Source organism: Pongo pygmaeus, chromosome 1 (assembly GCF_028885625.2).
Source record: "Pongo pygmaeus isolate AG05252 chromosome 1, NHGRI_mPonPyg2-v2.0_pri, whole genome shotgun sequence".
Lineage (NCBI taxonomy): Eukaryota > Metazoa > Chordata > Mammalia > Primates > Hominidae > Pongo > Pongo pygmaeus.
In genome coordinates this window covers 82,487,184-82,514,355 of record NC_072373.2, presented here as the reverse complement: position 1 = coordinate 82,514,355, position 27,172 = coordinate 82,487,184, and the positions used below count along the sequence as shown (strand labels likewise).

At 44.0% G+C, this 27,172-nt stretch overlaps 1 pseudogene; it reads left to right on the top strand.

The window, feature by feature from the left end:
- The first annotated feature begins 12,632 nt into the window (after positions 1–12,632).
- Positions 12,633–13,088, top strand: LOC129009555 (small ribosomal subunit protein uS13-like; annotated as a pseudogene).
- The last annotated feature ends 14,084 nt before the right edge of the window (positions 13,089–27,172 follow it).

Here is a 27,172-nt window from a genome sequence, read left to right as displayed (position 1 = left end):
AATCACACCTCTTATTCCAAGCTTGCAGCACTTAACAGAGACTTTGTTTCTTGGCAGTGAGTGACTCAAAGACCAACTGCAGTTGCTGAGGCTATCTACAGAGGAAGACATGAGCCTTGCTTGCATCTTCTCAATCCAGTTCTTGAACTCACCTTCTTCCATCTACAAGGAACAGAAACAACCGCAGGAGACAGAGACACTATACAGACATACCCCAAAAGAAACTGCTATTAAGTTAATAATTAACTTTTTAATTTTCTACCAAAGAAATAAATTACCTCTTTCTGTGCAAAAAAAAAAAAAAAGAAAGAAAGAAAGAAAGAAAGAAATTCACCCATATTATCAAAAAAAAAAAAAAGATGGCCGTGAGAAGGCACAGAGACACACAGGGTTCTCCCTCACCATGTGACAATGAGGGTAGAGTGGAGTCACGCAGATGCAAGCCAAAAATCAAATCACCGAAGATTGCCAGCAAATCAGCAGAAGCTAGCAGCGAGGCTAGAAAGGATCCCCACAGCTTTCAGAGGCAGATTGGCCCTGCCCACAGCTTGACTGCAGACATCTAGCCTCCAGCACTGTGGAACGAGACATTTCTGTTAAGTACCCAGTTTATGGTGCTTTGTTACAGCAGCCCTAGGAAACTGAGACATGGAGAAAGAGAAAAAAATGCCTCTCAGGTGGGTTTTCTTCCTTTGAGTCCTGTAGAAAGTGGAAATTAGAAATTGTTTTAATTCTTCCATGTCTGGGCACTTTCAGAGAAAAAATATGCTTTCCAGGTGCATTTAAAGCTCAAAATATAGACCTCTCCAGTCAGCTCATGACAGTTTTACAGCTAAGAATCTTCTCAACTTAGATGGGGGTAGAGGAAAAGGGAAGCATCAGGGCTGGACCATGTTGTAGTCTCACGCCTGTAATCTCAGCACTTTGGGCAGGCGGATCACCTGAGGTTGGGAGTCCGAGACCAGCCTGACCAAAATGGAGAAACCCTGCCTCTACTAAAAATACAAAAATCAGCAGGGTGTGGTGGCGCATGCCTGTAATCTCAGCTACTCAGGAGGCTAAGGCAGGAGAATCACTTTAACCCAGGAGGGGGAGGTTGCAGTGAGCCGAGATTGCACCATTGCACTCCAGCCTGGGCAACAAGAGCAAAATTCCATCTCAAAAAAAAAAAAAAGAGAGAGAGGAACAAAGTGGTGTAATTAAGGTGTCTAAGGTGTCACTCTGGGACTGGACATAAACCCTGATTCTCATCTCAAAGAACTGGAAAGGAAAAGGAGTAGAAGACTAAGTACCTTGAGGCTGACGACCCCAAAGTCCTCCCTTCTGTGCCCAAAATGGTGGTGATGGGTCAGAATAGTTGGGACGTCCTGTCCACAAGACTGACAGCCATTCAGCACCCCCTGCATGGCCAGCTGGTAGAGCTGCCCACTGTTTGGCTTAGGTAGTTGATGAAAGGCTGTGGCTTGCTTCTTTTCATTCCTAGCAATCTCTCTCTCTCAGGTATGTGATTCAAGCCCCAAACTTATGGAAACTTTGTATTTATACATCTTTCAGATTGTGTACTTTGATTCCTCCCAGGTTCCCCGACTTCCCTTCCTTATAGGATTTTCAGTGACTTCTTCTTAGGCAGTGTTTCAGTGAAACCTCTGAGCCTCTGGGTATTAACGTTTGATTAGAGGTGCTCCCAAGGTCCAGGGAAAAGCCCATGGGCAGGCCAGTTCAAAGGCAGAGCATCTTCTGGTAATGAATGTTGTGGATTCATTCTGTCCTGTCAGATTTCCCAGGAAGCAGATTCTGAAATATATATTCACATGCAATAAGGTTATTGGGAGAGACTCTTGGGAATCAACACCTGTGGGGGGTGGAGAAAGCCAGACTGGGCAGAAGGGGAATTGGGGTGTGACACGGTCACACCAGTGATCTCAGTCAATCTCATGGAGGACTACAGATGAAGGATGGCCTTTCAGAATTGTCCTGATCCTCTAGGACTGTCCTGCCACTGGATGTGGGAACATGACCATGGAGGAGGCAGATGTTTTCAGCTGCTGTTTTCTCCCAGGATATGATATTGGTTTTGATTTACTTATCTTTGCTATTAAACTGAACTGGGGTCCACTTGCCTGGGGCAGCAAAGCCGAACGCTGACATTGGCATAGCATCAAGAGAAAGTGAGGCATTTATTGCAGGGCACCAAGCAAGAAGAATCGGGCAGCTCATGCTTAAGACCGGAACTTCCAGATGACTTACAGGTAACAGTTTCTAAAGGTGAAGAGGCAGAGGTTGCAGGCAAAATCATAAAGCAAAACACGGAGGCTATACATTGGTTTGACCTAAAAAAAGTGGGATATCTCAAAGCAGGAGCCCATAGGTTGGTGGTAGACTCAAAGATTTTCTCATTTGCAATTGGTTAAGGAGGAAAAGTTTTTTTTTTTTTTCTTTAACAGCTTTATTGAGATATGCTTTATGTATTAAGTTTTGTCTCTAAAAAAGAACGTCAGCTCTGGCTCGTGGGTGTGACCTCCTCCAGGACCCTTAGGAAGAAATTTAGAACAAAGAACAGCAGTCAGGGTTCAGTCCTCATTTCCTCCTTATCTGGGCCTAAGTGCCAATGGATCCATTTGGTGGGGATGCGGGTTTTTGAAAAACAACTCAGTGACATATGTTAGGATGTTACCTTTAGTTTCTATAGGAAGCAAAACATCTGCTGACTCTAACTTCCTTGGCTATTGTTTTAAATTACTATTATCTTCTTGCTTATTGAGTTGTTCCCTTATTGAGGCTAGCTAGTTGCCTCGAATTTCCTTTGAAGGAGATTTTCTTTTATTTTCATGCTCAGGGGAAGACGGGTACAGGCTCCTAAAAGGGGTTCCTGTTCTGTCTTATCTTGCATGGGCTGGAGGGATAGTTCAAGGTTTGCACTGAGCCTTCTCTACTGTGATACTTCTCATTCTGCAGGCCAATGAACCAATGTAAGGTTTCTGCCAACCCTCAAGTATGTCCATTTCAAATTACACATTTGGGGATTAGGACCATGACCACTGGGTGAGTCTGTGGACCCAAGGGGACCAAGTGTGAGCTCGACCTAGGCCAGGACCATTTATTACCTGGTGCCCATTCACCCCTCCTCTAATAGATGGCTCTCATAATGTCTTAGGTTTCCAGGTACCAATATTAACTTGGACTCTGTGTCCTCAAACTATATGGGTACCACGCTTTCCCAGTACATAATTACCTAAGTAAATAGTTCTTAGTATTTTGGGGGGAAGACTAGGGGAATCGTTGCCATTTATACTTGCTATGATTTTACAAGGCCTTCCCAGGGATTTAGACTCTCCTTCAATCAATGGGTGCTAGGTCAGAAAACTGGCTCAGGTCTGGAAACTAAAAAAGAGATTTTAAGTTTTTACCGTGGTGGCTACTTTTAGTCTCCTAATCATCTACTCTTGATTTCTTTTGGTTGTATAGATTGAGCAAGACCCTGTTGACTGTCTGTTTGTCTTACCTCCAGGGACAGACATCACGTTCTAGTTGCTGCTTCAATAGCTCTCAGGTCAGGCCTCCTGGGCTTCCACTATAGCTTTGCTTTTCATGACAATAATTGTACCCACTTTTCTTCTGGTATTTAAGTGTCACCTGACTCTATTATTTTGGAATTCTGTCATTTCCTTCTACTATCAGAGAGCCCAGTTCTGCAACAGGATCTCCCACCTTGCCTTAGCTTGCGGAAAACTATCACCATTAAGCTTCGCAGAGATTCTGGTGCCTTCTTACCAGTGCATTTCTTATTGATTTTATCAACAGTGTGTCCTCCAGGGCTTCCCACCAAACATAGTCACAGAGTGAGTTTCCCAGTTTTGCTAATTATATCCACTGTAGTAGGCCTACTTCTCAGGGTTTCTATCCCTCTTCCACCATCGGCCACAGCAATTCTGGCACTTCTACTTCACTTTGTCCAAGCTTCTAAGGGCCATCCTAGAAACATGTTAGCTTCACCTCCTTAAATAGGGTATTAAATCTGTATTGCGGAAGAGTGCTGCCATATTGATAAACTGCCCCCAACCAACTTTATGTCCCATGCCCCTTGATCCAGTACCCTTAGAATCTAGTCATTTATGTATTCTCCCAGCTCCTGCCAGCACATATTGGCATGTATGCATATGCATATAAGTCCGGTAGCTCCTGCTGGCTATAATCCCTTTCCTCTCTTAGCAGGCCCAGCATAGTTGGGTTATGTTGTGACATATTTCTGATTATTGGTCAGGAGGGGAGTTGAGAACATATCCTTGAGGAGTGTGCATATTGTCTGGCAAGGCAAAGGACTTTGCATTGGTTTAAACCAAGGTGTGTTCCTTGGGGGTGGTGGACATCAGAGTACCATCTTTTAACAGGAAGGAGTGGGTTGATTCTGCAGGCCCAGAGGATGTAGGAGAATCTGGGGATTCAAGAGTTTCTAATACATTAACACAGTTTTGATAGCAATAGGAGTCAGCCAAATGCAGAGACAGATAGGGGTGGGTCCCTGGTGAAACCCCACCTTCAAGTCAAAAACAGTTTGAAGGCTGAAAAACTAGATTGTTGGTCCCAGATGAAACCCGTGACCCGGAGTGAGAACTTCTGTTCCTGTTTGCTCACCCTTTCCCTATTGATTCTTTCTGAATAATACTTTTTAACCAATTGAATGTTGCCTTTTCCAATACTACCTATGGCCTGCCCCTCCCCTATTCTGAGTCCATAAAAATCCCCGGACCCACCTACACAAGGAGGAGAGAACCACCTGACTGTGGGGGTGAGGGACCATCCCCTGTGTCCCCTCTCCACTGAGAGCTGTTCCGTCGCTCAGTAAAATTCTTCTCTGCCCTTCTCACCCTTCAATGTGCAGTATATCCTCATTCTTCTTGGGTGTGGTACAAGAGCTTGAGAATCACCAAATGCGGGTACAAGCTATAACACAGGCAAGCTGAGGCACACCAGCATGGCCAAGAAAGCCCTGGGCGGACATCACTGGCTGGAGGTCCCAGGCTTGCAAAGTGACCAAGAAGAAAAAATCCTACATCAGTTGTCCACATCCCATGTATTGCAGTTCCATTCCTTCATAATTAGGGCTCTGACCTTGGCAGAGCTGGTCTGTGGAACTCAGAAGTCAACCTTCTCTGGAACTCTGTGCTTCCATAATTAAATCCTTAATTCAGTCCTCAGGTTTTTCTGCACTCCAATGATAGGAGATGAGAGTATCTTTTTATGCTTCTGAGGATGTCCTCTGGAATTCTGACTTAGCCTGTAAGAGGTGATTAATTACCCTTAGCCTTTTACTGTCTTGCCCCAAAGAATAGATTATTTCCTAACAACAACTATCTAGTTCTGTTGTCTTTATAATGACTATTGTCCTGTATCTCTCAAATGCCTGATACACTACTTGCCAGTAAGTCCTATTCTACCAGCCATCATTCCATGTACACCATGGTGGAGTTTTAATAGTTGCAGCAGTACAGTGGGCCTGAGGCCATTTGTGCACCCCCAACCACCAGCGGCAGGTCCTCATGGCTGGCTGGCCAGTGGATGATTCCACCCTCAAATCTCAATTGACAAACAGTCTTCATTCTTGGACGAATCCCCACGCTGCCACAGATCAGGTTTCCTGGCCATCAGACTCTGAGATGGAGACCAGATGCAAGAGGTGCATGGGGACACATACCTGTAATCCCAGCTTGGGAGGCTGAGGCAGAAGAATTGCTTGAATCTGGGAGGCGGAGGTTGCAGTGAGCTGAGATCATGCCATTACACTCCAACCTGGGCATCAAGAGCGAAATTCTGTCTCAAACAACAACAACAACAACCACAAAAAAGAGGTTTATTGGGGAGTGCTTTTAAAATTAACCCCCAGGGGAAGGGAAGGGAGCATGATGGGGCAGCAAGAGAAGTTAAGCTGTGATGTAGTCACATCAAAAGCCTGAACCAATCCCACTGGTCCTATGGAGCTGAGATGGCTCATAGCCATCCCACACTGGGGCAAGGGGGCTAGATATTTATACACCTTGTCTTTACTAGTTGTGTTCAACAGCTGAGGGCAATCTCCAGAGAGGGCCTCAGCTACCAGCTGTGAGTTGTCAACACTCTGAGCGAATGAGGAAATAAGTGACCCAGTCCTGAAAGGGGTTGGAAGTGGGTATCTGAGGGGCACACCACAGCATCCTCTCTGAGAGAGTCTATGGAGAGCAGCTTAAGTCATTCTTGACCTAAAGCAGGATCCAAGTGCAGACTCAAAGCAGAACTCATACCTTGAGTGTGTGGTTCAAATGCCACTCAGTAAACATGTAGGATTCTTTCGAAACTCATGTATTGTTGGAGTTGGAAAGCCCTTAGAGGAGATTCCATTTCAGACCCCGCTTGTTATGGATGAGAAATTTAGACACAGTTTGACCCAAACAGAGCTTTTGACTTCCAGTATTGCTCTTTCTGCTATGGCTTTCTGGTTTTGACTTTATAAAATTCTGAAAATCTTTCTCTTTGTATCTGCTGAAGGAGTCTAAATGGTGATAATCTGGCAAAAAACCAATTACATCTTTGTTATTATCTCAGGACGCATGAGATGGAACGGCGATTCAACAGTGATCACCTCCACAAAAGAAAGTTATCAGTGATGGTCCGGGCACGGTGGCTCACGCCTGTAATCCCAGCACTTTGGGAGGCCAAGGCGGGCAGATTGCCTGAGCTCAGGAGTTCACGACCAGCCTGGGCAACACAGTGGAACCCCATCTCTACTAAAATAAAAAAATTAGCTGGGCATGGCGGCATGTGCCTATAGTCTCAGCTACTTGAGAGGCTGAGGCAGGATAATTGCTTGAACTCAGGAGGGGGAGGTTGCAGTGAGCCAAGATTGTGCCACTGCCTGGGCGACAGAGCAAGACTCCGTCTCAAAAAAAAGAAAGTTATCAGTGATGGATATAAAGTATCATTTTATGTAATAGTCATAAAGCATTAAATTATTTATCCTCAATTGTTAAGCTGGGTGATATGTACATGGGACTTCAGGGCTTACTGTGTTATTTTATATGCAATTTTATATGTTTAAATTTTTCCTTAATAAAAACTTGACAAAATTATTTAGCCCTTGTTTGTTTGTTTTAAAGAGATAGGGTCTCACTATGTTGTCCACACGGATCGTGAACTCCCGGGCTCAAGCAGTCTCCTGCCTTGGCCTCCCAAAGTGTTGGGATTAGAGGTGTGGGCCACTGTGCCCGGTCTCCCTTGTTTTCCTATAAATACATGATGCCTAGTCTATACATTTAAAGAGATTTATTTCCTCTAAACATAAATGATTTAACAGTCATTTATGTAGCACTTACTCTGGGCTTAAACACTGCGCTAAGTTCCAAAGAAAGAAACAAAGATGGATTAGACAGGTTAATCAATTTTTTGCAAGTGAAATAAAACCTGACATTTGTAGTCCTAAATAATTGGGGTTTCATTTTCTTAAAGTCTAAGAAGTCTGGAGAAATATAGTCCAGAGATAGTGTAGTGCCTTAATGACATCATCAAAGACCTAGGTCTTCCTTTTCCCCCAGGTATTTCTGGGAGTCATTGGGAGTCATCAGATAAGGTTGCCAGATAAAATACAGGACACACAGTTAAATTTGAATTTCAGGTAAATAACAATTCCTCTTAGCATGACTATATCCCATGCAATATTTGGGATATATGTATACTAAACATTTTTTTTGATATTCATCTGGAATTCAATATTAACTGAGAGTCCTGGGTTGTTTTGTTTTGTTTTGTTTTTTGCTTTGTTTCTTTTTTTGAGACGGAATCTCGCTCTGTTGCCTAGGCTGGAGTGCAGTAGTAGTAGATCTCGACTCACTGAAACCTCTGCCTCCCGGGTTCAAGCGATTCCCTTTCCTCACCCTCCCAAGTAGCTGGGACTACAGGTGTGCACCACCATGCCCAGCTAATTTTTTTATATTTTCAGTAGAAATGGGGTTTCACCACGTTAGCCAGGCTGGTCTTGAACTCCTGACGTCAGGTGATCCGCCCACCTCAACCTCCCAAAGTGCTGGGATTACAGGCCTGAGCCACCGCGCCTGGCCCTGTGTTTTTATTTGTTAAATCTTGCAATGCTCCCTTTAGGGAGCAGCTCACATGTGTTCATGACAAATACTATCAGTTATTCCCTCAGCCCATGTTTTCTAGAAAAACAGAGCAGAGGCAAGCCTCACATGCTACAGCTCATTGTAAATCCCAGGGCGGGGCAAGGCAGGGAAGGAAGGAAAGCAAATGCAAGGTGGCACTTGGATTAGCAGCCCACAGCTTCCAAGGAAAGAGAGCAGCTGCTCAGCTGTGCAGAATGTTGTCTAGACAGGCCCTGTAGAAACCCATGCCTTGGAAATGTCCCTCTTGGTGAAAAAGGAGAGGGCTATATCTGCCAGGTCTTTCACCTTCTGTTATTGTTAAGATTCACTACACAGGGTGTTGATTCCCCTACTCTTCTGGTTGAGTTATGTGGCTACTCTAGGCAGTTGATAGGGAGGCCAGATCCCACGTCCTCCAATGTGGCCTTCACCTGACCCCAGAAGTGTGAGAGGAGCCACAGCAGCTGTGGGTCTAGTCAGGAAAAATCTGGACACCTGTGCTGTCCCCATAAGCATTATAGAAGCCATGTAGAAGCAGGCTGTCTCCAGAGGGAGGCTGAGGCTGCTGGCACTATGAGGAGATGAAGTGATGATGACCACAGCAGCAAGCACACTGGCAGCCACAGCCCTGGGGCGAGGAGACTGGTGTACGCATCACATGGACCATGTTCTCACCTCCGCCTGCTAGAGCTTCCTATGCTGGGGATCTCCTCTAGACACTAGTGCCCTTGCAAGATATCACTACTTCTTCTGGCCTCTTCACATGCATCTGCAGGGGCCACTGTGGCAGACCCCACAATTCCTGGCAGGGGGCTTCTGCCACCTTCTGTGCCACTGGAGCCCCTAAATGCTATGGTAGAAAAGGAAGATGGCCTCTCTTTTCCTGAATTTGTTTCATACTCTTTTAGATGGTTACCTATGGGGACATTTTCTGAATCAAGTGTCTGCAAAATCACACTCAAACCGACCGTGGCAAAAAATAAGTAAGTAACCAAAAGGAAGATACTATTTATGTTATTGAAGACATTTCTTAGAAGATGACATACAAATGGCCAATGGGTATTTGAGAAATGCTCAACATCACTAATCATCAGGAAAATGCAAATCAAAACCACGATGAGCTATCATATGACCCCAGTTAGAATAGCTATTATCAGAAAGTCAAAAAAAATGCTGCTGAGAATATGGAGAAAGGGGAACACACACTGTTGGTGGGAATGTAAATTAGTACATCTATTACAGGAAACAATATGGAGGTTCCTTAAAAAGCTAAAAATAGAATTACCGTACGATCCAGCAATCCCCCTGCTGCATATATCTTTGAAAGAAAGGAAATTAATATATCAAAGAGACATCTGCACTCCCATGTTTATTGGAGCACTATTCATAATATCGAAGATGTAGAATCAACCTAATTGTCCATCAGCGGGAGAATGGATAAAGCAAATATGGCATATATACACAGTGGAATACTATTTGGCCATGGAAAATAATGAAATCCTGTCATTTACAGCAACATGGATGGAACCGGAGATCATTATGTTAAGTAAAATAAGCCAGGCACAGAAAGACAAATATCACATGTTCTCCTGCATATGTGGGAACTAAAAAAGTGGACCTCATGGACATAGAAAGTAGAATGACGGCCACCAGAAGCTGGGAAAGCAAGTGGGAGGAAGATCAAGAGAAGCTGGTTAATGGGTAGAGATACAGTTAGATAGAAGGAATAAGTTCTAGTATTTTATGGCGTAATGGGAAGTTATAGTTAATTTTTTTTTTTCTTTGAGACGGAGTCTTGCTCTGTCACCCAGGCTGGAGTGCAGTGGCGTGATCTCGGCTCACTGCAACCTCCACCTCCTGGGTTCAAGTGATTCTCCCACCTTAGCCTCCCAAGTAGCTGGGACTACTAATTTTTGTATTTTTGGTAGAAATGGGGTTTCACCATGTTGGCCAGGCTGGTCTTGAACTCCTGACCTCAGGTGATCTGCCCTCCTCGGCCTCCCAAAGGGCTGGGATTACAGGCATGAGCCACCATGCCTGGCCTATAGTTAATAATTTATTGTGTTTTTCAAAATAGCTAGAAGAGAAGAATTTTAATGTTCCCAACACAAAGAAAAGAAAAATGTTTGATGTGACGGATATCCAGTTACCCTGATTTGATCCGTACACATTGTATACATGTATCAAAATATCTTATGTACCCCAAAATATGTACAACTAATATAGATAATTAAAAATAAAAATAAAGAAGTAGTGTTAAAAAAAAAATCCCAAGAGGAGCTTTACGTTCAGATGTGGCTGGGCTCAGAGCTCAAGTGATGTCTTCTGGGTTCTTTCTAACTCTTTGCTCTGCCCTTCCCTGTGTTGCCAGCATTATTAGGCTCTAGGCAGGGGCAAACCATCATAACCTAACGGCCTCCAAGGCAGTACAAGGAAAGCCTCTCTTCTGGCAGTTCTGCAGAGGAGTCTTGGGTTTCTTCTCATCAGACCAACTCAGGCGAGGGAGCCAACTCCTAAGCCAGGGTACGAACTATGCTCACTGCCCAAGGCTGAGTCATGTGTTGCATGCACCCCAACAACATGACGAGGAGAAGGTGGGGAGGTCAGGGAGTGTTGCTGCACCAAGGAAGAGGATACTGGGAGACAAACAAAGAAATACTGGCCACAGATTGGCCACAAACAAAGAAGGACTGCTTGTGCCTCCACTCCTCAAAGAGTTTTAATGTACACCCCTCTTCTCTATAGGACCAAGCTGTAAGTTCCTGGGGACTGTTCCTGGGGCAGACTAACAGAAGAAAGCAATCTTAGTCAAAATCTTCCCTCTCCAACAACTACGCCTGCTTACTGAGTCAGGCTCATGAGCTCCCTACCACCAACCAAGCTGTCGACGGGGAATCAAGCAATGTACTTTTGGATGCATTTGCTCCCAAAAGGTGTGGTCAGTATCTCACGCAGAAAGACTGTTTGGCCTTGTGATCCAGGAGAAACCACTCTGATCTTTGCTGATCCCAGGCCCCTCTGTGATCGGGTACAGGAGATCAGAACCCTCGAATAACAGGCTTGATACGGTTTGGCTGTGTCCCCACCCAAATCTCATCTTGAATTGTAACTCCCACAATTCCCTTGTGTCTTGGGAAGAACCTGGCAGGAGGTGATTGAATTATGGGGGCAGGTCTTTCCTGCACTGTTCTCATCATAGCGAATGAGTCTTACAAGATCTGATGGTTTTAAAAATGGGAAGTTTCGCTGCACAAGCTCTCTTTGTCTGCTATCATCCATGTAAGATGTAACTTGCTCCTCCTTGCCTTCCACCATGATTTTGAGGCCTCTGCAGCCATGTGGAACTGTAAGTACATTAAACCTCTTTTGTTTTGTAAATTGCCCAGTCTCGGGTGTTTTTTTTTTAATTTGAGACGGAGGCTTGCTCTGTCGCCCTGGCTGGAGTGCAGTGGTGCCATCTCCGCTCACTGCAAGCTCCACCTCCTGGGTTCATGCCTTTCTCCTGCCTCAGCCTCCCGAGTAGCTGGGACTACAGGTGCCCTCCACCACACCCGGCTAATTTTTTGTATTTTTAGTAGAGATGGGGTTTCATTGTGTTAGCCAGGATGGTCTTGATCTCCTGACCTCATGATCTGCCCGCCTCGGCCTCCCAAAGTACTGGGATTACAGGTGTGAGCCACCACGCCCTGCCCAGTCTCGGGTATGTTTTTATCAGCAGCATGAAAGCTGACTAATATAAGGCTAAAGGTTTTCTATAATCAGATTTATCTTAAGTCTATCCTAAATATAAAGCTGATTCATAGTTAGGAGGACAATTATCTATTCCCATAAATAATAGGTCAGTTTATATAATAAACAGTTTGCTGTTTATTATATAAAAGGAGTTGCTTTTCATGCTTGACAGATCTGGTTTTTTGGATCAATATTCCCTACCAGAAGCATGTGGTAGGGAATATTTTGAACCCAGCCCCAGTTCATGACTTATATGTGAAACACCTTGTGGGGAAGTCTGTCAGAATCAACATAAGAATGTGTCCTTGTCTGGGTGGAGTGGCTCATGCCTGTAATCCCAGCACTTTGGGAGGCCAAGACAGGCAGATTACCTGAGGGCAAGAATTCAATACCAGGCTGGCCAACATGCTGAAACCCCATCTCTACTAAAAATACAAAAATTAGCCAGGCGTGGTGGCAGGCCCTATAATCCTCGCTACTCAGGAGGCTGAGGTAGGAGAATTGCTTGAACCCGGGAGGCGGAGGTTGCAGTGAGCTGAGATTGCACCACTGCATTCCAGCCTGGGCAACAGAGTGAGTGTCCCTCTCAAAAAAAAAAAAAAAGGATGTGTGCTTTATTTAAAAATATTTTTTCCTCAGCCTTTGCCTTTGAGCCTGTGGATAGGACAGGTTATCGGTCGGAGCTGTGCAGACTTAATCTTGATGCTTGGTCATTCAAAGCGCTGACATAGCTCTTCCACAGGAGGCCTGCGCACTGCCACTCATGCTGCCACCATGTCTTGAGTGATCACTGAGAAGTTCCAGCCATGTTTTGTGAGTACTCAACACCAACGTCAATGTGTAGCAGAAAATAGCCCCTGCCATCAGTGCCATTAAGGGTGTGGGCTGAAGTTATGCTCGTGTGGAGTTGAAAAAGCAGACATTGACTTCCCCAAGAGGGCAGGAGAATTCACTGAGGATGAGGTGGAACTCCCTGAGGATCACCATCATGCAGAATCCACGCCAGTACAAGAACCCAGACTAGTTCCTGAACAGACAGAAGGATGTAAAGGATGGAAACTATAGCTAGGTCCTGGTCTGGACAATAAGCTCTGTGAAGACCTGGAGCGGCTGAAGAAGATTCAGGCCCATAGAAGGCTGTGCCACTTCTGGGACCTTTGTGTCTGAGGCCAGCATGCCAAGACCACTGGCTGCCATGGCTGTACTGTGAGTGGATTCAGGAAGAAGTAAGTTTGTAGGTCTTGTATGTATATATACTTAAAAAAATAAAAATAAAATAAAGTCCTGGTATCACCTTAAAGTTTAGGATAAGGTCACTATGAAAAGATCCCAAGCCACACTATGAATTATACAAATGAGAGCACTATTTATACACAGTGGATGGACAGAAATGACAAAGTCTGACTAAACCAAATGTCAATAACGTATTATACATGACTGTGGGAATGTAAATTGGTTTAGCCACTATGAAAAACAATTTGTCAGGCCGGGCGCAGTGGCTCACGCCTGTAATCCCAGCACTTTGGGAGGCCAAGGCAGGCTGATCACTTGAGGTCAGGAGTTCAAGACCAGCCTGGCCAACATGCTGAAGCCCTGTCTCTACTAAAAATACAAAAAAATTAGCTGGGCGTGATGGCAGGCGCCTGTAATCCCAGCTACTTAGAAGGTTGAGGCAGGAGAATCACTTGGACCTGGGAGATGGAGGTTGCAGTGAGCCGAGATTGTGCCATTGCACTCCAGCCCGGGCGACAGTGTGAGACTCTGTCACAAGAAAAACAAAAAGAAAAGAAAAAAAAGAAAAATGATTTATCATTATCTTCTATAGTTACACACATATCCTCCACCCACCTCTCCTTTCATCATGGACATAATACCCTAGAGAAACTGTTGCTCATGTATACCCACCAAGAAACATGTTTAGGGCAGTAATTTTTTATATGACCAAAACAAAACAGAACAGAACCTACCCAAATTCCATCAACAGGAGAATAGATAAATAACTTGTGAAATGCTTACCCAGTGGAATATTATAGAACAATGAAAAACTCTGTCTCTAGCTGGGCACAGTTGCATGTGCCTGTAGTCTCAGCAACTCAGGAGGCTGAGGTGGGAGGATCGCTTGAGTCCAGGAGTTTGAGGCTGCAGTGAGCTATGATCACACCACTGGACTCCAACCTGGGTGACAGAGCAAGACCCTGTCTCAAAAAAAGAAAAAGAAAAGGAAAGAAAAAAAAACGTCTTCACCAGCTACCTGTATCGACATGAATGCATCTTGGAGATATAACGTAGTGGGAAAAAGAAAGTCAAGTTGCAGAAGGCAATCCACCATATAATCACTTTTTTGAAGCTCAAAAAAGAAGTAAGATTAATATATAGTTTGTACACATATACATCTGTAGTAAAACTATTTTTTAAAAAGCCAAATTAATTAAAATGTAAAAGTAGGATAGTATGACCTCTCATGGGGAGGTGGAGGGCTGAAAGGAGAAGCACGCAGGTGGTTTAGATGGTACTGGTCATAAATTGGTTTATAAACTGGGCGGTGGATGCACAGGTTTCATTATGTTATTATGCTTCACAAACATATAAGTTACACATTTGCTTTGCATCCATCAAACATTACAACATGAAGAAAATTCCTTAAGTCATGTGGGAAAAAGCAAGTGTAGTCATATTTACATTCCAACATAATCCAAGGAATCATTTGTGAGAATGCTTTGTGATATTTCGAGCCCCTTTCACTTTTTAACATTTGTAATCTTTGACCCCCACTGCATCCCTTCTTGCAATGACTGTAAAATGCCACACTAATACGGAACAAAGCAGAATAGAAGTCAGGATAAGCATGGAGTCCTGATAGATTAGGTAACAATTGGGAGTAGGAGACATAAATCTTGTTTGGAAAGAAACACTCAAAATGTTAACCAAGGCAGCACTTGAGGTAGGATTGGAGGAAGGAGGCGTTTCAACAGGAGGACGCTTCACTTTTTACTCTTCTGTGCTGCTTGGGTTTGTTACAATAAGGGTACGTTACACATGTAAAAATTTCACAACAGTAGAAATGGAAAAAAGCAGAGGGATTTTGACCCCACACCTTTTCAGTGTGTATCTCATGAATTGCTTTTGCTTTCAGGTAAGGAGGAAGCATGTGCATTTGCTATTGAAATCAGAAAGACTTTTTCTAAGATAGGTGACATGGCTTTGACGTTGCCTACTAGGTTTTATCATAGTATCATGTCTAGCTTCAATAGACAGTTGCTTTTGTCTCCTAATCTATGTCCACAAATGGCTATGGCAGAGACTGGTTGACCCATTTCCCCCCTTTTTCTTTTGTAATCAACCTCCATATGTAGCTGGGCATGTGGCCATCCGAAACAAAGATTACATTTCCCAACACCCTCTTACCCCCGACTCCTCGTAGCTAGGTATGGCCATGAGACTAAGTTCTGGTCAATGACATGTATGCACACATCCTGAATACAAAATCGGAAAATGTCCTTAAAGGGAGGGAATACGTCCACCTCTGCCCTTCTTATTTCCTGAAATCTGCAATGTGGAACTGTAGCAGGAGCTCCAGCAGCCGTCTTGGGTGTGATGTCTTCAGCATGTAGAAGCCACATGCTGAAGATCAGAGCAATGGAGGGAGCCTAGGTCCCTGTCATTGGAGAGCATGATACCTGCTCAGCACTCAGCGCTGCCAGCCTCTGAAACCCATTTCCTTTCTTTTTTTTTTTTTTTTTTTTTTTTTTTTGAGACAGGGTCTTGCTCTGTCACCCAGGCTGGAGTGCAGTGGTATTATCTTGGCTTACTGCAACCCCTGCCTCCTGGGCTCAAGCAATCCTCCCACCTCACCCTCCCAAGCAGCTGAGACTACAGGTTTGTGCCACCATGCCTGGCTAATTTTTGTATTTTTTGTAGAGATGCAGTTTCACTAAGTTGCCTGGGGTGGTCTCAAACTCCCAGGCTTAAGTGATCCGCCTGACTCAGCCTCCCAAAGTGCTGGAATTACAGAATGAAATGAGAAACTCACTTCTATGAGAAAGAGCATCTGTGATGTTTAGGCCACCGTATTTTTTCTGTCATATGCAGCCAAACCTAATCCAAACTGATCTAACGGTTTTAGTTTATCTACTCTAAAGTCAAAAAATTTGGCAGACATCCTGTAACGTAAATTAGCTTTAGCAGCAATTCTATACAGCAGGTCAAAACATTCATTTACTCAGGGACCACAATTCCAAACTAATTTGTCCTAGAAGGTTTACCAGGAAACTACTGTTAAAATAAAATCCTTAGGCAAATTAAATTTAACAGAGTTTAATTCAGCAAAGAACGATTTGTGAATTGGGCAGCCTCCCAAGCCAGAGTAGGCTCTGAGACTCCAGCACTGACATGTGATGGAAGATTTATAGACAGAAAAAGGAAAGTGATCTATAAAAAACTGAAGTGAGGGACAAAACAGCCAGATGGGTTACAGCTCAGTGTTTGCCTTATTTGAACACGGTTGGAACTGTTGGCCACCTTTGATTGGCCAAAACTTGGTAATTGGCACAAGAGTAGGCTACAGTCTGTTTACAAGTCCATTTAGGTTATAGTTCATGATATATAGAGAAACCTTTAGGTCGAAATTTAGATATTTATATGTAAGGAGGCAGCTTTAGGTTACACTTGTTTTAACTCTATATTTTAAAATTAAGTTAAGGTGTTTTACTGAGAGATGTTTGTCCAAGTGAGCAATCTTGAGCATCTGCTTTGAATTTTTTCCCCAGCTAGAGTTATCATAGACATACTTAAGGCAGTGTCCTGTCCCAGTTGTTTCTTGAGTAATTGTTTAAAATGCAGATTCATTGGCTTACTCTAGAACAATGGAATCAAAAATCCATAGAGAGATTCCTGGGACTCTGCATTTTTAACAAATATCCTAGTACGACTTACACACAATAACATTCGAGAATTCTTAGATGCCTCTCTCTTTCTCTCATAAGCTAAAGGAGCCAAACTGTTCTTTGAAAGAGACTTTGGCTTCCGTTTTTGGGTACCCCCTTAATCTACCTTCTGCTGCTTCTTTTGAGATGTTACAACTTCACACTCTGCATGTTCAGTTTTATCAAAAGCCCAGTTAGGAGAAATAATATCTGTGGTGGATTTCCTAAGAACATGCAGTCCATTCATATTGGGTTTTTTTAAAGCTATTCTAAATTGTACCCTTAAAATGTATCTGAGTATCAAAGAACTGCCTACTGGAATTGTATTATTTGGCCTTTTGTTTGGTTTTGTTTTTATTGAATTGTACCCCAGAGTTACAATATCAGCTTACTTCAAACACAGTTATAAGAAAGAACAGGAGGAAATGTGTTACTATCGCTCTTGTAGGGCTATGTTGAGATGTCTCCCTCTACAAAACAGTACTTTCCTTATGAGCACCCATAAGAGAATGTGTCAAGTCTCAATATCAGAAAGCATAATACTTCCAAAGAGCAATTGGTTTCTTTTAATCTAATGGAGATGATAAAAACAATTATTAATTATTTTTCCCTTTTGCTTTGGTTTCTGAGAGTTTTCACAATGAAATGTCTTGTGACCTACCTTGAGCAAATATATAGGACTCTATGTTATACATTACTTTGCACTGGTCTTACCCATGACCTTTTTATTATTTTCCTTCATCATATCCCTTAAGAGTATATTGTATGATTATTTACTGTACGTGTTTTAATGAATGATTGCTAATCCTTTGTGGACAGAGCAGGGAGGGGAGGATAGATGGAGAGGAACCTAGATTTTTTAAATCCAAGTCTGGTTTTCTCTTGGTTATATCATAGTGCTTCAGTCTCTGCACATCTACACTCACCCCAACACACTCTCAAAAAAGAAGAGGCAAAGTTTTAAAACCACATAAATGAGAAAAATAAAAATGCCATGATTTCTAAGTAAACATAACTATTTCTTTTTTTTTTTTTTTTTTTTTTTTCTGAGACGGAGTCTCACTCTGTCGCCCAGGCTGGAGCGCAGTGACGTGATCTTGGCTCACTGCAAGCTCCACCTCCTGAGTTCACGCCATTCTCCTGCCTCAGCCTCCCGAGTAGCTGGGACTACAGGCACCCGCCACCACGCCCAGCTAATTTTTTTTTGTATTTTTTTAGTAGAGACGGGGTCCATGTTAGCCAGGATGGTCTCAATCTCCTGACATCATGATCCACCCCCCTCGGTCTCCCAAAGTATTGGGATTACAAGCGTGAGCCACTGTGCCCGGCAAACATAACTATTTCTAAAAGTTCATAAGAAGAGTAGAGAGAGAAAGGAAAAAAAGCAAATGAAGAGAAAATAATAAAAGACATGAAAAAGAAAGTATAAAAGAAAAAACAAACATGTAAAGAAGTAAGGATCATTTTCTGATTATTATTGTTATTATTACATATATTTTCCTCATCATATCCCTTGAAACAAAAGTTCTAGACTTTCCAGGCTAGCACAGGTCATCAGCTCCCCTCAGCATGCATGAGAATATAGTCATCCCTGGACATCCATGGGGGATTGATTCCAGGATTCCCATCAGATACCAAAATCCATGGATGCCTGTATTAGTCCGATTTCACGCTGCTGATAAAGACATACTCGAAACTGGGAAGAAAAAGATATTTAATTGGACTTACAGTTCCACATGGCTGGGGAGGTTGAAATTATGGCGGAGGGTGAAAGGCATTTCTTACCTGGCAGCAGCAAGAGAGAAGAGGAAGAAGCAAAAGCAGAAACCCCTGATAAACCCATCAGATCCATGAGACTTATTCACTATCACGAGAACAGCACGGGAAATACCAGCCTCCATGATTCAATTACCTCCCCCTGGTTCCCTCCCACAACATGTGGGAATTCTGGGAGACAAGATTCAAATTGAGATTTGGGTGGGGACACAGCCAAACCATATCATTCTGCACCTGGCCCCTCCAAATCTCATGTCCTCACATTTCAAAACCAATCATGCCTTCCCAACAGTCTCCGAAAGTCTTAACTCATTTCAGCATTAACCCAAAAGTCCACAGTCGAAAGTATCATTTGAGACAAGGCAAGTCCCTTCCACCTATGAGCCTGTAAAATCAAAAGCAAGCTAGTTACTTCCTAGATACAATGGGGGTACAGGTATTAGGTAAATACAGCCATTCCAAATGGGAGAAATGGGGCAAAACAAAGGGGTTACAGGGCCCATGCAAGTCTGAAACCCAGTGGAGCAGTCAAATTCTGAAGCTCCAAAATGCTCTCCTTTGACTCCAGGTCTCACAACCAGGTCATGCTGATGCAAGAGGTGGGTTCCCATGGTCTTGGGCAACTTTGCCCCTGTGACAGCCTCCCTTCTGGCTTCTTTCACAGGCTGGCATTGAGTGTCTGCGGTTTTTCCACACACAGTGCAAGCTGTCAGTGATCTACCATTCTGGGGTCTGGAGGACAGCGGCCCTCTTCTCACAGCTCCACTAAGCAGTGTCCCAGTAGGGACTCTATTTGGGGGCTCCAGCCCCACATTTCCCTTCTGCACTGCTCTAGCAGAGGCTCTCCATGAGGGCCCTGCCCCCGCAGCAAACTTTTTCCTGGGCATCCAGGCATTTCCATACATCTTCTGAAATCTAGGCGAAGGTTCCCAAACCTCAATTCTTGACTTCTGTGCACCTGCAGACTCAATACCACATGGAAGCTGCCAAGACTTGGGGCTTTCACCCTCTGAAGCCACAGCCTGAACTCTGTGTTGGTCCCTTTCAGCCATGGCTGGAGCAGCTGGGACACAGGGAACCAAGTCCCTAGGTTGCACACAGCACGGGGACCCTGGGCTTGGCCCACAAAACCATTTTCTCCTCCTGGGCCTCCGGACCTGTGATGGGAGGGGCTGCAGTGAAGACCTCTGACAGGCCTTGGAGACATTTTCCCCATGGTCTTGGGGATTAATGTTAGGCTCTTGCTACTTATGCAAATTTCTGCAGCTGGCTTAAATTTCTCCTTAGAAAATGGGTTTTTCTTTTCTATTGCATAGTCAGGCTGCAAATTTTCTGAACTTTTATGCTGTTTCCCTTTTAAAACCGAATGCCTTTAACAGCACCCAAGTCACCTCTTGAATGCTTTGCTGCTTAGAAATTTCTTCCACCAGATACCCTAAATCATCTCTCTCAAGTTCGAAGTTCCACAAATCTCTAGGGCAGAGGCAAAATGCCACCAGTCTGTTTGCTAAAACATACAAGAGTCACCTTTGCTCCAGTTCCCAAAAAGTTCCTCATCTCCATCTGAGACCACCTCAGCCTGGATTTTATTTTCCATATTGCTATCAGCATTTTGGGCAAAGCCATTCAACAAGTCTCTAGGAAGTTTCAAGCCTTCCCACATTTTCCTGGCTTCTTCTGAGCCCTCCAAACTGTTTCAACCTCTGCCTGTTACCCAGTTCCAAAGTTGCTTCCACATTTTCCACATTTGCTGAGTATCTTTTCAGCAACACCCCACTCTACTGGTAACAATTTACTGTATTAGTCCATTTTCTTGCTGCTGATGAAGACATACCCAAAACTAGGAAGAAAAAGAGGTTTAATGGACTTACAGTTCCACATGGCTGGGGAGGCCTCAGAATCATGGCAGAGGGCAAAGGGCACTTTTTACATGGCAACAGCAAGAAAGAAGAGGAAGAGGCAAAAGCAGAAACCCCTAATAAACCCATCAGATCTTGTGAAACTTATTCACTATCACGAGAATAGCATGAGAAAGACCAGCCCCCATGATTCAATTACCTCCTCCTGGTTCCCTCCCACAACATGTAGGAATTCTGGGAGATAGAATTCAAGTTGAGATTTGTGTGGGGACACAGCCAAACCATATCAATGCCCAAGTCCCTTACATAAAATGGCATCGTATTTGCATATAATGTACACATATCCTCCCAAATACTTTAAATCACATCTAGATTACCTAATGCAATGCCTACACATCACTTCACTTGCCTGGATTCAATGTAGTACTCAGTGCATGCAAATTCAAGTTTTGCTTTTTGAAACTTTGTGGAATTTTTTTCTCACACATTTTTGATCCACAGTTGGTTGAATTCACAGATGCAGAACTCATAGAATACTAACTATTCCGAGATTACTTCCCTTTAGTTTCTCCTGCAGGTCCTGGTACTTAGTAATTTGCCTCTGGGTGGAGTTCTGCAGATTCAGCAATTTTTCATCATTTCTTCCCAGCATGCTTCAAAGACATAGAAAGCAAAAGCGAAAACAAACGAAAGAAGCAAAAACAAAAGTGTTTCATAGTTTTAAGACTGTTTAAAATGTGCCTTTCTCCAGAGTTCAAAGGTGCGTTGTGCTCCTGACACATGAGGGCACTATTTCTGTAGTTTGTAATACTCATGGTACAGAAATTCTTGTGGGAAGCTAGGTTTGCAGAACCGTGGCTAGGAACATGCAGAGAAAAATGGTTTGCTATGTGTTCTAGGCTCACCAAGTTTTCCAAGTGTGACATGTCCTAATGTACCCTATGAACAATGCCAGGACTCTTGGGGCTGCAAGCTGGCCTTCTGACCACAGGGCTGCTAGCTGGAACTTCCTTGAAATGAGGATGACCTCATCTCATTTATCTCTGCAGGGATAGAACTAGTGTATTAAAACACCAGCTTTGGAGACTGACTGAGAATGAAAGATGAATGACCTAGAGCAAGCTGCTTAACCTTTTCTTGCTCTAATGATGGAGGTATTGCTGAGCACAGTGGCTCACGCCTGTAATCCCAGCACTTTGAGAGGCCAAGGTGGGCAGATTGCTTGAGCTCAGGAGTTGAGACCAATCTGGGTAACATGGTAAAACACCATCTCTACAAAAAAATGTAAAAATTAGCTGGGCATGGTGGCACATACCTGTACTCCCAGCTACTTGGGAGGCTGAGGTGGGAGGGTCAACTGAGCCTGGGAGGTCAAGGCTGCAGTGAGCTATGACTGCATTACTGTACTCTAGTCTGGGTGACAGAGTAAGGCCCTGTCTCAAAAAAGAAAAGTAAATAAATAAAAATGGAGGTATTACCTCATAGATCTGTGAGGAGGATTAAGTGGGGGTAATCTATCTAAAGCACCTGACACTTAGTTGGAACTCAATAAGGAGACACTAATAGTGTTTGTTACTTAGCAGTGCTGATGTATAGTGATGCTCAGGACAAGTTTAAGCAAGTGAATGAATGAATGATTAGGGTGTGTAGAATCACACAGATTTTACCAAACTGAAGAAAACTAACTTTCGAGCTTTTTTAGTGTTGAATCACTTCAGGGCAAAGTGATCAGCCAGTGTGCGGTAAGCCCTCTAAACTTCTGTTAGCTTTCTTGATTCCTTAACTGAACAGGTGAGAATGCTGAGGTCAGAGGAAAAATTGATGTGCCCCAGGCTTCAGAGCTGTTTCGGGAATCGGGATGAGACCCAAGGTCTCCTGAGGCCTAGCACAAAGCTTAACCCATAGGGACCTGCCTGGCTGGACTTGGAGTTGAGGGGTTAACAGACTGATCCTAGAAAACAAATAGGCTTTTGGCTTGGTTTACCTGTGCTTGCTAGGCATACTGTTACCCAGCAGTGACCCCATCTGAGTGTGGAAAGAGCTGAACCACAAAGAGCATCCCAGCTTGCTTCAGGGCAGCCACCCAGGGTTGACCTCTAATCTGAAGACATCTTTGGGGAGAGCTCTCACACACTTCCCCAAATATACTTCTATGTGCTTCTGTGTGTGTCACAAGAGGCCTTGGGTCACCTCCTTCCTTTGCGCAATGAGATCAAAAGAGCAGTTTCTGCTTCTGCTGTTGCGTCTTTCCTGTTACCACTTTCTTTGACTTTTTGGGGACTGTTGAATTCTTAGGACACAGCCCTGCTCTGGCCCTGGTGGGTTTCCTCTATTAGAAGGCTCCCCAGGGCTTCCTGACTGGAGCAGATGGCCCTCCCTTTCCCAGGTGAAACAGGCTGACCTGGGTGGGCCGGCCCCTCTGCCTTTGATCTGCAGGTGGGAGGCAATAAAAGGCACTTTCCACGTGCCTGCTATAACCATATTTTCCAAATTCAAAAGCAGGACTCAGGAATCTCTCTGAGCCTACTCTGGTTTGAGAGGCTGCCTGTAAAAATAAATAAATCAAATAACTAAGAGCAGGACTTTACCCACCCCATACATATGTCCTTCTAAGGACTTTGAGACAAAAGATGGGAAATTGGACCATGCCAGGAAACCCAGGATGGATGGCTGCCATACACATGCCTCATGGAAAATTCTCTCCTCTGGGGGATGTCTGCCGGAAGTGCCATCTGCTTTTGCCACAGATTCATGGCTGTGAGTGTGGCTCAGGCACTAACCACAGTAGACCCTTGGTTAACTCCTGCTGTGGTTCTGCCAGGAAGCCAGGCATGAATAGTTGTGTCCAGGAAATCTTTTCCCTGATTTCACTAGCTTGTTTTATCTGCATGACAACCCTGCTCCCAGGAAGGCTTTGCAAGGCACTTTCACCTTCAGCTCTTGGAATGAATAAACACGGCTATGATTTTTTAAAAAATATCAGTCTAACAATTTCAGTATGTCCAATAAATATCATAATGACCTGTTTCACATATCAGGAACTGTGCTGCGCACTGTCAGAGATAAAATAGTGAAAAATGCCATTCTCTTTAACCCTTTTGAGGCCCTGCTGCCATGAAATTGTGTTAGTGCTCAAGGGAAGGTACAACGGCTGAACACATAGTTTCCACCTTTTCACACTCAACTACAGTACAGATTAATCACGGTATCATAGGAGGGAGCCAGACTTGGCATCAGATCCTGGATTCAAATCTTGCCTCCTTCACTTGATGACTGTCTGGTACTGAACAAGGTACTCTTTCAACCTCTTACTCCTCATCTACCAAGAAGGAGGTCATAATTCCTGCTGGCAGTGAGGTTGGGTGAGGAATAAATGCTGGCAAATTGTTTATGAGCCTAAGGCATAATAGATGCTGAGAAAAGGTTTATTTCCTTCTTTCCTTAAGGAGCTTAGAGGCTAATAGATAACAACTGGTTCTGCTGTAACTAACACACACTGCTGACTGTCATACAATCTCAATTAGGGGTGTGAAAGCATGCCGAGGTGGCCTTTTGAGGTTTGTTGCATATGCTTGGGGAAAAATGCTCAGATTAGCATTGCTGGGGGCCGTTTCCTGGGCTCCTTCCTGCAGGGCCTGTTTCGGGGCCCTCCACCCAAATCCACTCCGGGAGGAGTAAGTTTCGGGGCCTTTATTACCCACTTGTGATTAGAGATCAGAAGTGGCCAGTGGGGGTGGGTTGGCAGTGACTTGCACCCAAGGGAAGGATGGGAGCCTGCAAGAGAGGCAGGGCTCTGGGGAGAGAGGCAGGCTAACCAGTAGAAGTGAATAGGATGTGCTAAAGTATTCCCTTGAGAGTGGAAATACGATATAGAAGACTTGGATATGTGGTTTTCACCCTAAACCAAGCTGAGGAACCAGCACCAAATGCTTAACAAACACACAAACAAAAACAAAAACCCCCCTCTGGGTGGCCCAATGCTGTAGCACTTCACTTTTCATGGGACCGTGCAGCTTACACGCAGCATTCAAAGACATGAGCTTATTTGGGCCTCCCAATATCCAAGTTTGTTAGGTAGCCTAATTTCATCACTTTATTGTACAGAGGAAAAATCTGAGATTCAGAGAAGTTATGCAACTTGCCAAGATCACATCTAAGTGGCAGAGTTGTGGCTCTAAGCCACATGATCCAGACTCTTTTTTTTTTTTGAGATGAAGTCTCGTTCCGTCGCCCAGGCTTTAGTGCAGTGGCGCAATCTCAGCTCACTGCAAGCTCCGCCTCCCGGGTTCAAGCAATTCTCCTGTCTCAGCCTCCCAAGTAGCTGGGATTACAGGCACCTGCCATCATGCCCGGTTAATTTTTGCAGTTTTAGTAGAGACAAGGTTTCATCATGTTGGCCAGGCTGGTCTTGAACTCCTGACCTCAGGTGATCCGCCTGCCTTGGCCTCCCAAAGTGCTGGGATTACAGGTATGAGCCACCATGCCTGGCCCAGACTTCTTAAAGAAAACATAAATGGCCTATCAATTCATGTAAGAGTCTCCCAAAATTATTATAATAGTGGCTCCTCTATGTTCTCTCCAATTTTTTTCTCTTTTTCTACGGCAACAGAAGTTTTTTTACTGTGTACATGGAAACTCAGATAAAGACTCTATTTCCCAACTTCCCTTGCAGCTACAATTGTTCATGTCATTGTCTGGGACAACATGAGATATAAGTAGAGGTGATATATGCAATCCTCAAGGCCAGACTCTTAAAAAGAAGTCGCATGTTCTCCTCCATCTTGATGGTAGTGATGCAAGATGTGATGATAGGAGCTGAGGAAGCCATTTTGTTGTGTACCAGCTCTGAACCACTCACCTGGAATTTTATGTGAGAGAGATAAACTTAAGTTTAAGCCATTATATTTTGGGTTTATTTGTTACAGAAGCCTAACATTTACTCTAACTAACATGGGTATATGGATCTGATAATAGTCCTTAGGAAAGAAGACTGTGGAACAATCATGAAAAAAGAATAGGAGTTAAAGCCTGCAGGACATGTTACCAGTATGTTCTGCCCTTGCAGAGTCTCCTGAATTCTGTTCCCTGTGTTGGGCCTCATCCTTAGGCACACAGAGGGTGTCCCCTCAAATTCTTATTTCATCAAAATTGAGCCAACAATTGCCCTTTCTCTCAAATTGATTTCAGGTGGCATGACTCAGAGAGCACCAGACTTAAGGTCAGAAGGCCTGAAGTCTAATTCCGGCTTGGTTTTTTCTGCCGTGCACAGTTATTTAATCTCTCTGAGCTTAGCTTTCCTCATCTATAAACTGAAGATGATGGTATCTGCCTCCAGGATTATTGTGACAATTGGCTTAGCTCAATGCTTGGCACAAAATAGACACTTCATACTCTCCCTCCTGCCCAGCCCCTCTGCCTTGCCCCATGCAGAACAGCCATGTGTCACATGAGTACAGTACAGACCCCCATCGTCTCTTGTCTCACCAGCCCACCAAGGAAAAACACACTGGGAAATGTATCCAAGGATTCATCGGCCCATACCACAGGGCTTAGGCTTTGGTGAGCAGAGAATGGAGGCCCAGAGTAATGTTGGCAGAATCTAAGAGTCTTTTTAAAGGGAGGGGCGGATCAGTGAAACCCGGAGCAAAAGAGCCTTGCAGCATTTGGGAAACACAACAGTGGGCTCCTTTATGTGGATGAAGTGCTGAGACCATGATCAGAGCCTCTGGGCTCTTGGCATGACCTTTCGGGTCAGAGGTACCTTGACAAGACTGGCTGGTTGGTTCAAGTTCAGGGTGTCACAGTTCTGGTGGCTCCAGTCTCCACTGAGAAACCTGGGAAAATCTTTCTGCTGGACAGCCCAGGGGCTGACATCAACCTGAACTGCTACCAAGTATCAGGAGAAGCTTTCTTAACAAGTCAGGAACAATGAGACATTGTGCACACAGGTAGATCACAGTCTGTGTTCAAATCCCACAAGAAGAATTCTTAAGTATCTGCTTTCAGCCCTTGGAGAGAGGTGTTTTTCATCTGGGGTCCTAAACTCCTCAACCACAACCTCTGGCCACGTTCTTGGCCCTCACCAGTCCCCGTGTATCTCCTCTCTGGTAGTGGGACCCCAAATACATATATGGCTCCACTACCAGGGGGCCTGCGGGATTCCTGGAGGCTGAACTCCAATTCCCACTTTTCTATACTTATCAGAAGCCTCACTGTCCTGTCCCTCTCATCCTAATCTAATCCAGTCAAGTTCAGGGTTTGCCAGCACACCAGGGCCTTCTCCTCTCCATCCAGACAGTGATTGAGGCTCCGGGCTGGTAGAGTATGAGTCAGATCAGACCAGCACCAGCACAGCTCTCCTTCTTCTATTGGTATTTCCCAGAGTGTACGTGCAAGTTTTAGATAATATGGGAATAAAAATTTATTGTAGCCCTGTGTTTATTGTAATAGGTATAAAAAATCAGTAGCTCATTGTAGTGGTGATTTCATGGATATCATTACTTAGTGTAATGTAAAATTTAAAAAGTAAATTAATTTAATATAGATCTAAAACTTACGAAAAAAATCATGGTATGGATGGCCCACGACACCAAAACAAAAATGGTGCTGGGAAAATGCTCTTCACTATGCTGATTCTCTGGTTGAAAATGAGAAATATGATTTTTCAGTTGACCCAAATACTCCTTCCAGCTGATAAATACAGTCTCTTTTGAGGAAGATTATTTACCTGTGAAGTCACATTAAGATAGCAATAGAT